Source organism: Phoxinus phoxinus (genome assembly GCF_949152265.1).
Source record: "Phoxinus phoxinus genome assembly, chromosome: 25".
Classification (NCBI taxonomy): domain Eukaryota; kingdom Metazoa; phylum Chordata; class Actinopteri; order Cypriniformes; family Leuciscidae; genus Phoxinus; species Phoxinus phoxinus.
Window position 1 is genome coordinate 713,662 of NC_136900.1, and position 16,050 is coordinate 729,711.

General features: G+C 50.1%; 1 protein-coding gene across 3 annotated transcripts in view; it reads left to right on the forward strand.

Annotated features, from left to right (window-relative positions):
- znf276 (zinc finger protein 276) overlaps positions 1 to 16,050 on the forward strand; it is a 70,116-nt gene that overhangs the window by 32,572 nt on the left and 21,494 nt on the right. The gene's annotated exons all lie outside the window — the stretch shown is intronic.

A 16,050-nucleotide genomic window follows, 5' to 3' on the forward strand; every position in this document is an offset into this window, starting at 1 on the left:
TGTGCAGGAAAGGGTGTGTATCAGTATATTGGATCAGTGCAGCTCTTAAAGTGACAGCAGCCTAATATTCCTGATGTGTCTCTATAATAACACTAATATTCCTGATGTGTCTCTATAATTACACTAATATTCCTGATGTGTCTCTATAATTACACTAATATTCCTGATGTGTCTCTAATAACACTAATATTCCTGATGTGGCTCTATAATAACACTAATATTCCTGATGTGTCTCTATAATAACACTAATATTCCTGATGTGTCTCTATAATAACACTAATATTCCTGATGTGGCTCTATAATTACACTAATATTCCTGATGTGTCTCTATAATAACACTAATATTCCTGATGTGTCTCTATAATAACACTAATATTCCTGATGTGTCTCTATAATTACACTAATATTCCTGATGTGTCTCTATAATAACACTAATATTCCTGATGTGTCTCTATAATAACACTAATATTCCTGATGTGTCTCTATAATTACACTAATATTCCTGATGTGTCTCTATAATAACACTAATATTCCTGATGTGTCTCTATAATTACACTAATATTCCTGATGTGTCTCTATAATAACACTAATATTCCTGATGTGTCTCTATAATAACACTAATATTCCTGATGTGTCTCTATAATTACACTAATATTCCTGATGTGTCTCTATAATAACACTAATATTCCTGATGTGTCTCTATAATTACACTAATATTCCTGATGTGTCTCTATAATAACACTAATATTCCTGATGTGTCTCTATAATAACACTAATATTCCTGATGTGTCTCTATAATAACACTAATATTCCTGATGTGTCTCTATAATAACACTAATATTCCTGATGTGTCTCTATAATAACACTAATATTCCTGATGTGTCTCTATAATTACACTAATATTCCTGATGTGTCTCTATAATAACACTAATATTCCTGATGTGTCTCTATAATTACACTAATATTCCTGATGTGTCTCTATAATAACACTAATATTCCTGATGTGTCTCTATAATAACACTAATATTCCTGATGTGGCTCTATAATAACACTAATATTCCTGATGTGTCTCTATAATAACACTAATATTCCTGATGTGTCTCTATAATAACACTAATATTCCTGATGTGTCTCTATAATAACACTAATATTCCTGCCGTCTCTATAATAACACTAATATTCCTGATGTGTCTCTATAATAACACTAATATTCATTCCTGATGTGTCTCTATAATAACACTAATAAAAAAAGAAGAAGCTTGAACGGGAGGGATGACAGAAACGAGAGAGTAGAGAGGATGTTTCTCAGCAGTCAGGTGCTCGTGAGAGATGAGGTCAGGTGCTGTAGTGAGAGATGAGGTCAGGTGAGAGATGAGGTCAGGTGCTGTAGTGAGAGATGAGGTCAGGTGCTGTAGTGAGAGATGAGGTCAGGTGCTGTAGTGAGAGATGAGGTCAGGTGCTGTAGTGAGAGATGAGGTCAGGTGCTGTAGTGAGAGATGAGGTCAGGTGCTGTAGTGAGAGATGAGGTCAGGTGCTGTAGTTAGAGATGAGGTCAGGTGAGAGATGAGGTCAGGTGCTGTAGTGAGAGATGAGGTCAGGTGCTGTAGTGAGAGATGAGGTCAGGTGCTGTAGTTAGAGATGAGGTCAGGTGAGAGATGAGGTCAGGTGCTGTAGTGAGAGATGAGGTCAGGTGCTGTAGTGAGAGATGAGGTCAGGTGCTGTAGTGAGAGATGAGGTCAGGTGCTGTAGTGAGAGATGAGGTCAGGTGCTGTAGTGAGAGATGAGGTCAGGTGCTGTAGTGAGAGATGAGGTCAGGTGAGAGATGAGGTCAGGTGCTGTAGTGAGAGATGAGGTCAGGTGCTGTAGTGAGAGATGAGGTCAGGTGCTGTAGTGAGAGATGAGGTCAGGTGCTGTAGTGAGAGATGAGGTCAGGTGCTGTAGTGAGAGATGAGGTCAGGTGCTGTAGTGAGAGATGAGGTCAGGTGCTGTAGTGAGAGATGAGGTCAGGTGCTGTAGTGAGAGATGAGGTCAGGTGCTGTAGTGAGAGATGAGGTCAGGTGCTGTAGTTAGAGATGAGGTCAGGTGAGAGATGAGGTCAGGTGCTGTAGTGAGAGATGAGGTCAGGTGCTGTAGTGAGAGATGAGGTCAGGTGCTGTAGTGAGAGATGAGGTCAGGTGCTGTAGTGAGAGATGAGGTCAGGTGCTGTAGTGAGAGATGAGGTCAGGTGCTGTAGTGAGAGATGAGGTCAGGTGATCGTGCGAGAGATGAGGTCAGGTGCTGTAGTGAGAGATGAGGTCAGGTGCTGTAGTGAGAGATGAGGTCAGGTGCTGTAGTGAGAGATGAGGTCAGGTGAGAGATGAGGTCAGGTGCTGTAGTTAGAGATGAGGTCAGGTGAGAGATGAGGTCAGGTGCTGTAGTGAGAGATGAGGTCAGGTGCTGTAGTGAGAGATGAGGTCAGGTGCTGTAGTGAGAGATGAGGTCAGGTGCTGTAGTGAGAGATGAGGTCAGGTGCTGTAGTGAGAGATGAGGTCAGGTGCTGTAGTGAGAGATGAGGTCAGGTGATCGTGCGAGAGATGAGGTCAGGTGCTGTAGTGAGAGATGAGGTCAGGTGCTGTAGTGAGAGATGAGGTCAGGTGCTGTAGTGAGAGATGAGGTCAGGTGCTGTAGTGAGAGATGAGGTCAGGTGCTGTAGTGAGAGATGAGGTCAGGTGCTGTAGTGAGAGATGAGGTCAGGTGCTGTAGTGAGAGATGAGGTCAGGTGCTGTAGTGAGAGATGAGGTCAGGTGCTGTAGTGAGAGATGAGGTCAGGTGCTGTAGTGAGAGATGAGGTCAGGTGAGAGATGAGGTCAGGTGCTGTAGTTAGAGATGAGGTCAGGTGAGAGATGAGGTCAGGTGCTGTAGTGAGAGATGAGGTCAGGTGCTGTAGTGAGAGATGAGGTCAGGTGCTGTAGTGAGAGATGAGGTCAGGTGCTGTAGTGAGAGATGAGGTCAGGTGCTGTAGTGAGAGATGAGGTCAGGTGCTGTAGTGAGAGAGATGAGGTCAGGTGCTGTAGTGAGAGATGAGGTCAGGTGCTGTAGTGAGAGAGATGAGGTCAGGTGCTGTAGTGAGAGATGAGGTCAGGTGCTGTAGTGAGAGAGATGAGGTCAGGTGCTGTAGTGAGAGATGAGGTCAGGTGCTGTAGTTAGAGATGAGGTCAGGTGCTGTAGTTAGAGATGAGGTCAGGTGATCGTGCGAGAGATGAGGTCAGGTGCTGTAGTGAGAGAGATGAGGTCAGGTGCTGTAGTGAGAGATGAGGTCAGGTGCTGTAGTGAGAGATGAGGTCAGGTGCTGTAGTGAGAGATGAGGTCAGGTGCTGTAGTGAGAGATGAGGTCAGGTGCTGTAGTTAGAGATGAGGTCAGGTGAGAGATGAGGTCAGGTGCTGTAGTGAGAGATGAGGTCAGGTGCTGTAGTGAGAGATGAGGTCAGGTGAGAGATGAGGTCAGGTGCTGTAGTTAGAGATGAGGTCAGGTGCTGTAGTTAGAGATGAGGTCAGGTGCTGTAGTGAGAGATGAGGTCAGGTGCTGTAGTGAGAGATGAGGTCAGGTGCTGTAGTTAGAGATGAGGTCAGGTGCTCGTGTGAGAGATGAGGTCAGGTGCTGTAGCGAGAGATGAGGTCAGGTGCTGTAGCGAGAGATGAGGTCAGGTGCTGTAGTTAGAGATGAGGTCAGGTGCTGTAGTTAGAGATGAGGTCAGGTGCTGTAGTGAGAGATGAGGTCAGGTGATCGTGCGAGAGATGAGGTCAGGTGCTGTAGTGAGAGATGAGGTCAGGTGCTGTAGTGAGAGATGAGGTCAGGTGCTGTAGTGAGAGATGAGGTCAGGTGCTGTAGTGAGAGATGAGGTCAGGTGAGAGATGAGGTCAGGTGCTGTAGTGAGAGATGAGGTCAGGTGCTGTAGTTAGAGATGAGGTCAGGTGATCGTGCGAGAGATGAGGTCAGGTGCTGTAGTGAGAGATGAGGTCAGGTGCTGTAGTGAGAGATGAGGTCAGGTGCTGTAGTTAGAGATGAGGTCAGGTGCTGTAGTGAGAGATGAGGTCAGGTGATCGTGCGAGAGATGAGGTCAGGTGCTGTAGTTAGAGATGAGGTCAGGTGCTGTAGTTAGAGATGAGGTCAGGTGCTGTAGTGAGAGATGAGGTCAGGTGCTGTAGTTAGAGATGAGGTCAGGTGCTGTAGTTAGAGATGAGGTCAGGTGCTGTAGTGAGAGATGAGGTCAGGTGCTGTAGTTAGAGATGAGGTCAGGTGCTGTAGTTAGAGATGAGGTCAGGTGCTGTAGTGAGAGATGAGGTCAGGTGCTGTAGTGAGAGATGAGGTCAGGTGCTGTAGTGAGAGATGAGGTCAGGTGCTGTAGTTAGAGATGAGGTCAGGTGCTGTAGTGAGAGATGAGGTCAGGTGCTGTAGTTAGAGATGAGGTCAGGTGCTGTAGTTAGAGATGAGGTCAGGTGCTGTAGTGAGAGATGAGGTCAGGTGATCGTGCGAGAGATGAGGTCAGGTGCTGTAGTTAGAGATGAGGTCAGGTGCTGTAGTTAGAGATGAGGTCAGGTGCTGTAGTGAGAGATGAGGTCAGGTGCTGTAGTTAGAGATGAGGTCAGGTGCTGTAGTGAGAGATGAGGTCAGGTGATCGTGCGAGAGATGAGGTCAGGTGCTGTAGTGAGAGATGAGGTCAGGTGATCGTGCGAGAGATGAGGTCAGGTGCTGTAGTGAGAGATGAGGTCAGGTGATCGTGCGAGAGATGAGGTCAGGTGCTGTAGTTAGAGATGAGGTCAGGTGCTGTAGTGAGAGATGAGGTCAGGTGCTGTAGTGAGAGATGAGGTCAGGTGCTGTAGTGAGAGATGAGGTCAGGTGCTGTAGTTAGAGATGAGGTCAGGTGCTGTAGTGAGAGATGAGGTCAGGTGATCGTGCGAGAGATGAGGTCAGGTGCTGTAGTGAGAGATGAGGTCAGGTGCTGTAGTGAGAGATGAGGTCAGGTGCTGTAGTGAGAGATGAGGTCAGGTGCTGTAGTGAGAGATGAGGTCAGGTGCTGTAGTTAGAGATGAGGTCAGGTGCTGTAGTGAGAGATGAGGTCAGGTGCTGTAGTGAGAGATGAGGTCAGGTGCTGTAGTGAGAGATGAGGTCAGGTGCTGTAGTGAGAGATGAGGTCAGGTGCTGTAGTGAGAGATGAGGTCAGGTGCTGTAGTTAGAGATGAGGTCAGGTGCTGTAGTGAGAGATGAGGTCAGGTGCTGTAGTGAGAGATGAGGTCAGGTGCTGTAGTTAGAGATGAGGTCAGGTGCTGTAGTGAGAGATGAGGTCAGGTGATCGTGCGAGAGATGAGGTCAGGTGCTGTAGTGAGAGATGAGGTCAGGTGCTGTAGTGAGAGATGAGGTCAGGTGCTGTAGTGAGAGAGATGAGGTCAGGTGCTGTAGTGAGAGATGAGGTCAGGTGCTGTAGTTAGAGATGAGGTCAGGTGCTGTAGTGAGAGATGAGGTCAGGTGCTGTAGTGAGAGATGAGGTCAGGTGCTGTAGTGAGAGATGAGGTCAGGTGCTGTAGTGAGAGATGAGGTCAGGTGCTGTAGTTAGAGATGAGGTCAGGTGCTGTAGTTAGAGATGAGGTCAGGTGCTGTAGTGAGAGATGAGGTCAGGTGCTGTAGTGAGAGATGAGGTCAGGTGCTGTAGTGAGAGATGAGGTCAGGTGCTGTAGTGAGAGAGATGAGGTCAGGTGCTGTAGTGAGAGATGAGGTCAGGTGCTGTAGTGAGAGATGAGGTCAGGTGCTGTAGTGAGAGAGATGAGGTCAGGTGCTGTAGTGAGAGATGAGGTCAGGTGCTGTAGTGAGAGATGAGGTCAGGTGCTGTAGTGAGAGATGAGGTCAGGTGAGAGATGAGGTCAGGTGCTGTAGTTAGAGATGAGGTCAGGTGCTGTAGTGAGAGATGAGGTCAGGTGCTGTAGTGAGAGATGAGGTCAGGTGCTGTAGTGAGAGATGAGGTCAGGTGCTGTAGTGAGAGATGAGGTCAGGTGCTGTAGCGAGAGATGAGGTCAGGTGCTGTAGTGAGAGATGAGGTCAGGTGCTCGTGTGAGAGATGAGGTCAGGTGCTGTAGTGAGAGATGAGGTCAGGTGCTGTAGTGAGAGATGAGGTCAGGTGCTGTAGTGAGAGATGAGGTCAGGTGCTGTAGTGAGAGATGAGGTCAGGTGCTGTAGTGAGAGATGAGGTCAGGTGCTGTAGTGAGAGATGAGGTCAGGTGCTGTAGTGAGAGATGAGGTCAGGTGCTGTAGTTAGAGATGAGGTCAGGTGCTGTAGTTAGAGATGAGGTCAGGTGCTGTAGTTAGAGATGAGGTCAGGTGCTGTAGTGAGAGATGAGGTCAGGTGCTGTAGTTAGAGATGAGGTCAGGTGCTGTAGTGAGAGAGATGAGGTCAGGTGCTGTAGTGAGAGATGAGGTCAGGTGCTGTAGTGAGAGATGAGGTCAGGTGCTGTAGTGAGAGATGAGGTCAGGTGCTGTAGTGAGAGATGAGGTCAGGTGCTGTAGTTAGAGATGAGGTCAGGTGCTGTAGTGAGAGATGAGGTCAGGTGCTGTAGTGAGAGATGAGGTCAGGTGCTGTAGTGAGAGATGAGGTCAGGTGCTGTAGTGAGAGATGAGGTCAGGTGCTGTAGTGAGAGATGAGGTCAGGTGCTGTAGTGAGAGATGAGGTCAGGTGCTGTAGTGAGAGATGAGGTCAGGTGCTGTAGTGAGAGATGAGGTCAGGTGCTGTAGCGAGAGATGAGGTCAGGTGCTGTAGTGAGAGATGAGGTCAGGTGCTGTAGCGAGAGATGAGGTCAGGTGCTGTAGTGAGAGATGAGGTCAGGTGCTGTAGTGAGAGAGATGAGGTCAGGTGCTGTAGTGAGAGATGAGGTCAGGTGCTGTAGTGAGAGATGAGGTCAGGTGCTGTAGTGAGAGATGAGGTCAGGTGCTGTAGTGAGAGATGAGGTCAGGTGCTGTAGTTAGAGATGAGGTCAGGTGCTGTAGTGAGAGATGAGGTCAGGTGCTGTAGTGAGAGATGAGGTCAGGTGCTGTAGTGAGAGATGAGGTCAGGTGCTGTAGTGAGAGATGAGGTCAGGTGCTGTAGTGAGAGATGAGGTCAGGTGCTGTAGTGAGAGATGAGGTCAGGTGCTGTAGTGAGAGATGAGGTCAGGTGCTGTAGTGAGAGATGAGGTCAGGTGCTGTAGCGAGAGATGAGGTCAGGTGCTGTAGTGAGAGATGAGGTCAGGTGATCGTGCGAGAGATGAGGTCAGGTGCTGTAGTGAGAGATGAGGTCAGGTGCTGTAGTGAGAGATGAGGTCAGGTGCTGTAGTGAGAGATGAGGTCAGGTGATCGTGCGAGAGATGAGGTCAGGTGCTGTAGTGAGAGAGATGAGGTCAGGTGCTGTAGTGAGAGATGAGGTCAGGTGCTGTAGTGAGAGATGAGGTCAGGTGCTGTAGTGAGAGATGAGGTCAGGTGCTGTAGTGAGAGATGAGGTCAGGTGCTGTAGTGAGAGATGAGGTCAGGTGATCGTGCGAGAGATGAGGTCAGGTGCTGTAGTGAGAGAGATGAGGTCAGGTGCTGTAGTGAGAGATGAGGTCAGGTGCTGTAGTGAGAGATGAGGTCAGGTGCTGTAGTGAGAGATGAGGTCAGGTGCTGTAGTGAGAGATGAGGTCAGGTGCTGTAGTGAGAGATGAGGTCAGGTGAGAGATGAGGTCAGGTGCTGTAGTGAGAGATGAGGTCAGGTGCTGTAGTTAGAGATGAGGTCAGGTGCTGTAGTGAGAGATGAGGTCAGGTGCTGTAGTGAGAGATGAGGTCAGGTGCTGTAGTTAGAGATGAGGTCAGGTGAGAGATGAGGTCAGGTGCTGTAGTGAGAGATGAGGTCAGGTGCTGTAGTTAGAGATGAGGTCAGGTGCTGTAGTGAGAGATGAGGTCAGGTGAGAGATGAGGTCAGGTGCTGTAGTGAGAGATGAGGTCAGGTGAGAGATGAGGTCAGGTGCTGTAGTGAGAGATGAGGTCAGGTGCTGTAGTGAGAGATGAGGTCAGGTGAGAGATGAGGTCAGGTGCTGTAGTTAGAGATGAGGTCAGGTGCTGTAGTTAGAGATGAGGTCAGGTGCTGTAGTGAGAGATGAGGTCAGGTGCTGTAGTGAGAGATGAGGTCAGGTGCTGTAGTTAGAGATGAGGTCAGGTGAGAGATGAGGTCAGGTGCTGTAGTGAGAGATGAGGTCAGGTGCTGTAGTGAGAGATGAGGTCAGGTGCTGTAGTGAGAGATGAGGTCAGGTGCTGTAGTGAGAGATGAGGTCAGGTGCTGTAGTGAGAGATGAGGTCAGGTGCTGTAGTGAGAGATGAGGTCAGGTGAGAGATGAGGTCAGGTGCTGTAGTTAGAGATGAGGTCAGGTGCTGTAGTGAGAGATGAGGTCAGGTGCTGTAGTGAGAGATGAGGTCAGGTGCTGTAGTGAGAGATGAGGTCAGGTGCTGTAGTGAGAGATGAGGTCAGGTGCTGTAGTGAGAGATGAGGTCAGGTGAGAGATGAGGTCAGGTGCTGTAGTGAGAGATGAGGTCAGGTGCTGTAGTGAGAGATGAGGTCAGGTGCTGTAGCGAGAGATGAGGTCAGGTGCTGTAGTGAGAGATGAGGTCAGGTGATCGTGCGAGAGATGAGGTCAGGTGCTGTAGTGAGAGATGAGGTCAGGTGCTGTAGTGAGAGATGAGGTCAGGTGCTGTAGTGAGAGATGAGGTCAGGTGATCGTGCGAGAGATGAGGTCAGGTGCTGTAGTGAGAGAGATGAGGTCAGGTGCTGTAGTGAGAGAGATGAGGTCAGGTGCTGTAGTGAGAGAGATGAGGTCAGGTGCTGTAGTGAGAGATGAGGTCAGGTGCTGTAGTGAGAGATGAGGTCAGGTGCTGTAGTGAGAGATGAGGTCAGGTGCTGTAGTGAGAGATGAGGTCAGGTGAGAGATGAGGTCAGGTGCTGTAGTGAGAGATGAGGTCAGGTGCTGTAGTTAGAGATGAGGTCAGGTGAGAGATGAGGTCAGGTGCTGTAGTGAGAGATGAGGTCAGGTGCTGTAGTTAGAGATGAGGTTAGGTGCTGTAGTGAGAGATGAGGTCAGGTGAGAGATGAGGTCAGGTGCTGTAGTGAGAGATGAGGTCAGGTGCTGTAGTTAGAGATGAGGTCAGGTGAGAGATGAGGTCAGGTGCTGTAGTGAGAGATGAGGTCAGGTGCTGTAGTGAGAGATGAGGTCAGGTGCTGTAGTGAGAGATGAGGTCAGGTGCTGTAGTGAGAGATGAGGTCAGGTGAGAGATGAGGTCAGGTGCTGTAGTGAGAGATGAGGTCAGGTGCTGTAGTGAGAGATGAGGTCAGGTGCTGTAGTGAGAGATGAGGTCAGGTGCTGTAGTTAGAGATGAGGTCAGGTGAGAGATGAGGTCAGGTGCTGTAGTGAGAGATGAGGTCAGGTGCTGTAGTTAGAGATGAGGTCAGGTGCTGTAGTGAGAGATGAGGTCAGGTGAGAGATGAGGTCAGGTGCTGTAGTGAGAGATGAGGTCAGGTGCTGTAGTTAGAGATGAGGTCAGGTGAGAGATGAGGTCAGGTGCTGTAGTGAGAGATGAGGTCAGGTGCTGTAGTGAGAGATGAGGTCAGGTGCTGTAGTGAGAGATGAGGTCAGGTGCTGTAGTGAGAGATGAGGTCAGGTGCTGTAGTGAGAGATGAGGTCAGGTGTTGTAGTGAGAGATGAGGTCAGGTGAGAGATGAGGTCAGGTGCTGTAGTGAGAGATGAGGTCAGGTGCTGTAGTGAGAGATGAGGTCAGGTGCTGTAGTGAGAGACGAGGTCAGGTGAGAGATGAGGTCAGGTGCTGTAGTGAGAGAGATGAGGTCAGGTGCTGTAGTGAGAGATGAGGTCAGGTGCTGTAGAGAGAGATTAGGTCAGGTGCTGTAGTGAGAGATGAGGTCAGGTGCTGTAGTGAGAGATGAGGTCAGGTGCTGTAGTGAGAGATGAGGTCAGGTGCTGTAGTGAGAGATGAGGTCAGGTGCTGTAGTGAGAGATGAGGTCAGGTGCTGTAGTTAGAGAGATGAGGTCAGGTGCTGTAGTGAGAGATGAGGTCAGGTGCTGTAGTGAGAGATGAGGTCAGGTGCTGTAGTGAGAGATGAGGTCAGGTGCTGTAGCGAGAGATGAGGTCAGGTGCTGTAGTGAGAGATGAGGTCAGGTGCTGTAGTGAGAGATGAGGTCAGGTGCTGTAGTGAGAGATGAGGTCAGGTGCTGTAGTGAGAGATGAGGTCAGGTGCTGTAGTGAGAGATGAGGTCAGGTGCTGTAGTGAGAGATGAGGTCAGGTGCTCGTGTGAGAGATGAGGTCAGGTGCTGTAGCGAGAGATGAGGTCAGGTGCTGTAGTGAGAGATGAGGTCAGGTGCTGTAGTGAGAGATGAGGTCAGGTGCTGTAGTGAGAGATGAGGTCAGGTGCTGTAGTGAGAGATGAGGTCAGGTGCTGTAGTGAGAGATGAGGTCAGGTGCTGTAGTGAGAGATGAGGTCAGGTGCTGTAGTTAGAGATGAGGTCAGGTGCTGTAGTGAGAGATGAGGTCAGGTGCTGTAGTGAGAGATGAGGTCAGGTGCTGTAGTGAGAGATGAGGTCAGGTGATCGTGCGAGAGATGAGGTCAGGTGCTGTAGCGAGAGATGAGGTCAGGTGCTGTAGTGAGAGATGAGGTCAGGTGCTGTAGTGAGAGATGAGGTCAGGTGCTGTAGTGAGAGATGAGGTCAGGTGCTGTAGTGAGAGATGAGGTCAGGTGCTGTAGTGAGAGATGAGGTCAGGTGCTGTAGTTAGAGAGATGAGGTCAGGTGCTGTAGTGAGAGATGAGGTCAGGTGATCGTGCGAGAGATGAGGTCAGGTGCTGTAGTGAGAGATGAGGTCAGGTGCTGTAGTGAGAGATGAGGTCAGGTGCTGTAGTGAGAGATGAGGTCAGGTGCTGTAGTGAGAGATGAGGTCAGGTGCTGTAGTGAGAGATGAGGTCAGGTGCTGTAGTGAGAGATGAGGTCAGGTGCTGTAGTGAGAGATGAGGTCAGGTGCTCGTGTGAGAGATGAGGTCAGGTGCTGTAGCGAGAGATGAGGTCAGGTGCTGTAGTGAGAGATGAGGTCAGGTGCTGTAGTGAGAGATGAGGTCAGGTGCTGTAGTGAGAGATGAGGTCAGGTGCTGTAGTTAGAGATGAGGTCAGGTGCTGTAGTGAGAGATGAGGTCAGGTGCTGTAGTGAGAGATGAGGTCAGGTGCTGTAGTGAGAGATGAGGTCAGGTGCTGTAGTGAGAGATGAGGTCAGGTGCTGTAGTGAGAGATGAGGTCAGGTGCTGTAGTGAGAGATGAGGTCAGGTGCTGTAGTGAGAGATGAGGTCAGGTGCTGTAGTGAGAGATGAGGTCAGGTGCTGTAGTGAGAGATGAGGTCAGGTGCTGTAGTTAGAGATGAGGTCAGGTGCTGTAGTTAGAGATGAGGTCAGGTGCTGTAGTGAGAGATGAGGTCAGGTGATCGTGCGAGAGATGAGGTCAGGTGCTGTAGTTAGAGATGAGGTCAGGTGCTGTAGTGAGAGATGAGGTCAGGTGCTGTAGTTAGAGATGAGGTCAGGTGCTGTAGTGAGAGATGAGGTCAGGTGATCGTGCGAGAGATGAGGTCAGGTGCTGTAGTGAGAGATGAGGTCAGGTGATCGTGCGAGAGATGAGGTCAGGTGCTGTAGTGAGAGATGAGGTCAGGTGATCGTGCGAGAGATGAGGTCAGGTGCTGTAGTTAGAGATGAGGTCAGGTGCTGTAGTGAGAGATGAGGTCAGGTGCTGTAGTGAGAGATGAGGTCAGGTGCTGTAGTGAGAGATGAGGTCAGGTGCTGTAGTTAGAGATGAGGTCAGGTGCTGTAGTGAGAGATGAGGTCAGGTGCTGTAGTTAGAGATGAGGTCAGGTGCTGTAGTTAGAGATGAGGTCAGGTGCTGTAGTGAGAGATGAGGTCAGGTGCTGTAGTGAGAGATGAGGTCAGGTGCTGTAGTTAGAGATGAGGTCAGGTGCTGTAGTGAGAGATGAGGTCAGGTGATCGTGCGAGAGATGAGGTCAGGTGCTGTAGTGAGAGATGAGGTCAGGTGCTGTAGTGAGAGATGAGGTCAGGTGCTGTAGTGAGAGATGAGGTCAGGTGCTGTAGTGAGAGATGAGGTCAGGTGCTGTAGTTAGAGATGAGGTCAGGTGCTGTAGTGAGAGATGAGGTCAGGTGCTGTAGTGAGAGATGAGGTCAGGTGCTGTAGTGAGAGATGAGGTCAGGTGCTGTAGTGAGAGATGAGGTCAGGTGCTGTAGTGAGAGATGAGGTCAGGTGCTGTAGTGAGAGATGAGGTCAGGTGCTGTAGTGAGAGATGAGGTCAGGTGCTGTAGTTAGAGATGAGGTCAGGTGCTGTAGTGAGAGATGAGGTCAGGTGCTGTAGTGAGAGATGAGGTCAGGTGCTGTAGTGAGAGATGAGGTCAGGTGCTGTAGTGAGAGATGAGGTCAGGTGCTGTAGTGAGAGATGAGGTCAGGTGCTGTAGTTAGAGATGAGGTCAGGTGCTGTAGTGAGAGATGAGGTCAGGTGCTGTAGTGAGAGATGAGGTCAGGTGCTGTAGTGAGAGATGAGGTCAGGTGCTGTAGTGAGAGATGAGGTCAGGTGCTGTAGTTAGAGATGAGGTCAGGTGCTGTAGTTAGAGATGAGGTCAGGTGCTGTAGTGAGAGATGAGGTCAGGTGCTGTAGTGAGAGATGAGGTCAGGTGCTGTAGTGAGAGATGAGGTCAGGTGCTGTAGTGAGAGAGATGAGGTCAGGTGCTGTAGTGAGAGATGAGGTCAGGTGCTGTAGTGAGAGATGAGGTCAGGTGCTGTAGTGAGAGAGATGAGGTCAGGTGCTGTAGTGAGAGATGAGGTCAGGTGCTGTAGTGAGAGATGAGGTCAGGTGCTGTAGTGAGAGATGAGGTCAGGTGAGAGATGAGGTCAGGTGCTGTAGTTAGAGATGAGGTCAGGTGCTGTAGTGAGAGATGAGGTCAGGTGCTGTAGTGAGAGATGAGGTCAGGTGCTGTAGTGAGAGATGAGGTCAGGTGCTGTAGTGAGAGATGAGGTCAGGTGCTGTAGTGAGAGATGAGGTCAGGTGCTGTAGTGAGAGATGAGGTCAGGTGCTGTAGTTAGAGATGAGGTCAGGTGCTGTAGTTAGAGATGAGGTCAGGTGCTGTAGTGAGAGATGAGGTCAGGTGCTGTAGTTAGAGATGAGGTCAGGTGCTGTAGTGAGAGAGATGAGGTCAGGTGCTGTAGTGAGAGATGAGGTCAGGTGCTGTAGTGAGAGATGAGGTCAGGTGCTGTAGTGAGAGATGAGGTCAGGTGCTGTAGTGAGAGATGAGGTCAGGTGCTGTAGTTAGAGATGAGGTCAGGTGCTGTAGTGAGAGATGAGGTCAGGTGCTGTAGTGAGAGATGAGGTCAGGTGCTGTAGTGAGAGATGAGGTCAGGTGCTGTAGTGAGAGATGAGGTCAGGTGCTGTAGTGAGAGATGAGGTCAGGTGAGAGATGAGGTCAGGTGCTGTAGTGAGAGATGAGGTCAGGTGCTGTAGTGAGAGATGAGGTCAGGTGCTGTAGCGAGAGATGAGGTCAGGTGCTGTAGTGAGAGATGAGGTCAGGTGATCGTGCGAGAGATGAGGTCAGGTGCTGTAGTGAGAGATGAGGTCAGGTGCTGTAGTGAGAGATGAGGTCAGGTGCTGTAGTGAGAGATGAGGTCAGGTGATCGTGCGAGAGATGAGGTCAGGTGCTGTAGTGAGAGAGATGAGGTCAGGTGCTGTAGTGAGAGAGATGAGGTCAGGTGCTGTAGTGAGAGAGATGAGGTCAGGTGCTGTAGTGAGAGATGAGGTCAGGTGCTGTAGTGAGAGATGAGGTCAGGTGCTGTAGTGAGAGATGAGGTCAGGTGCTGTAGTGAGAGATGAGGTCAGGTGAGAGATGAGGTCAGGTGCTGTAGTGAGAGATGAGGTCAGGTGCTGTAGTTAGAGATGAGGTCAGGTGAGAGATGAGGTCAGGTGCTGTAGTGAGAGATGAGGTCAGGTGCTGTAGTTAGAGATGAGGTTAGGTGCTGTAGTGAGAGATGAGGTCAGGTGAGAGATGAGGTCAGGTGCTGTAGTGAGAGATGAGGTCAGGTGCTGTAGTTAGAGATGAGGTCAGGTGAGAGATGAGGTCAGGTGCTGTAGTGAGAGATGAGGTCAGGTGCTGTAGTGAGAGATGAGGTCAGGTGCTGTAGTGAGAGATGAGGTCAGGTGCTGTAGTGAGAGATGAGGTCAGGTGAGAGATGAGGTCAGGTGCTGTAGTTAGAGATGAGGTCAGGTGAGAGATGAGGTCAGGTGCTGTAGTGAGAGATGAGGTCAGGTGCTGTAGTGAGAGATGAGGTCAGGTGCTGTAGTGAGAGATGAGGTCAGGTGCTGTAGTTAGAGATGAGGTCAGGTGAGAGATGAGGTCAGGTGCTGTAGTGAGAGATGAGGTCAGGTGCTGTAGTTAGAGATGAGGTCAGGTGCTGTAGTGAGAGATGAGGTCAGGTGAGAGATGAGGTCAGGTGCTGTAGTGAGAGATGAGGTCAGGTGCTGTAGTTAGAGATGAGGTCAGGTGAAAGATGAGGTCAGGTGCTGTAGTGAGAGATGAGGTCAGGTGCTGTAGTGAGAGATGAGGTCAGGTGCTGTAGTGAGAGATGAGGTCAGGTGCTGTAGTGAGAGATGAGGTCAGGTGCTGTAGTGAGAGATGAGGTCAGGTGTTGTAGTGAGAGATGAGGTCAGGTGAGAGATGAGGTCAGGTGCTGTAGTGAGAGATGAGGTCAGGTGCTGTAGTGAGAGATGAGGTCAGGTGCTGTAGTGAGAGACGAGGTCAGGTGAGAGATGAGGTCAGGTGCTGTAGTGAGAGAGATGAGGTCAGGTGCTGTAGTGAGAGATGAGGTCAGGTGCTGTAGAGAGAGATTAGGTCAGGTGCTGTAGTGAGAGATGAGGTCAGGTGCTGTAGTGAGAGATGAGGTCAGGTGCTGTAGTGAGAGATGAGGTCAGGTGCTGTAGTGAGAGATGAGGTCAGGTGCTGTAGTGAGAGATGAGGTCAGGTGCTGTAGTTAGAGAGATGAGGTCAGGTGCTGTAGTGAGAGATGAGGTCAGGTGCTGTAGTGAGAGATGAGGTCAGGTGCTGTAGTGAGAGATGAGGTCAGGTGCTGTAGCGAGAGATGAGGTCAGGTGCTGTAGTGAGAGATGAGGTCAGGTGCTGTAGTGAGAGATGAGGTCAGGTGCTGTAGTGAGAGATGAGGTCAGGTGCTGTAGTGAGAGATGAGGTCAGGTGCTGTAGTGAGAGATGAGGTCAGGTGCTGTAGTGAGAGATGAGGTCAGGTGCTGTAGTGAGAGATGAGGTCAGGTGCTCGTGTGAGAGATGAGGTCAGGTGCTGTAGCGAGAGATGAGGTCAGGTGCTGTAGTGAGAGATGAGGTCAGGTGCTGTAGTGAGAGATGAGGTCAGGTGCTGTAGTGAGAGATGAGGTCAGGTGCTGTAGTGAGAGATGAGGTCAGGTGATCGTGCGAGAGATGAGGTCAGGTGCTGTAGCGAGAGATGAGGTCAGGTGCTGTAGTGAGAGATGAGGTCAGGTGCTGTAGTGAGAGATGAGGTCAGGTGCTGTAGTGAGAGATGAGGTCAGGTGCTGTAGTGAGAGATGAGGTCAGGTGCTGTAGTGAGAGATGAGGTCAGGTGCTGTAGTTAGAGAGATGAGGTCAGGTGCTGTAGTGAGAGATGAGGTCAGGTGATCGTGCGAGAGATGAGGTCAGGTGCTGTAGTGAGAGATGAGGTCAGGTGCTGTAGTGAGAGATGAGGTCAGGTGCTGTAGTGAGAGATGAGGTCAGGTGCTGTAGTGAGAGATGAGGTCAGGTGCTGTAGTGAGAGATGAGGTCAGGTGCTGTAGTGAGAGATGAGGTCAGGTGCTGTAGTGAGAGATGAGGTCAGGTGCTGTAGTGAGAGATGAGGTCAGGTGCTCGTGTGAGAGATGAGGTCAGGTGCTGTAGCGAGAGATGAGGTCAGGTGCTGTAGTG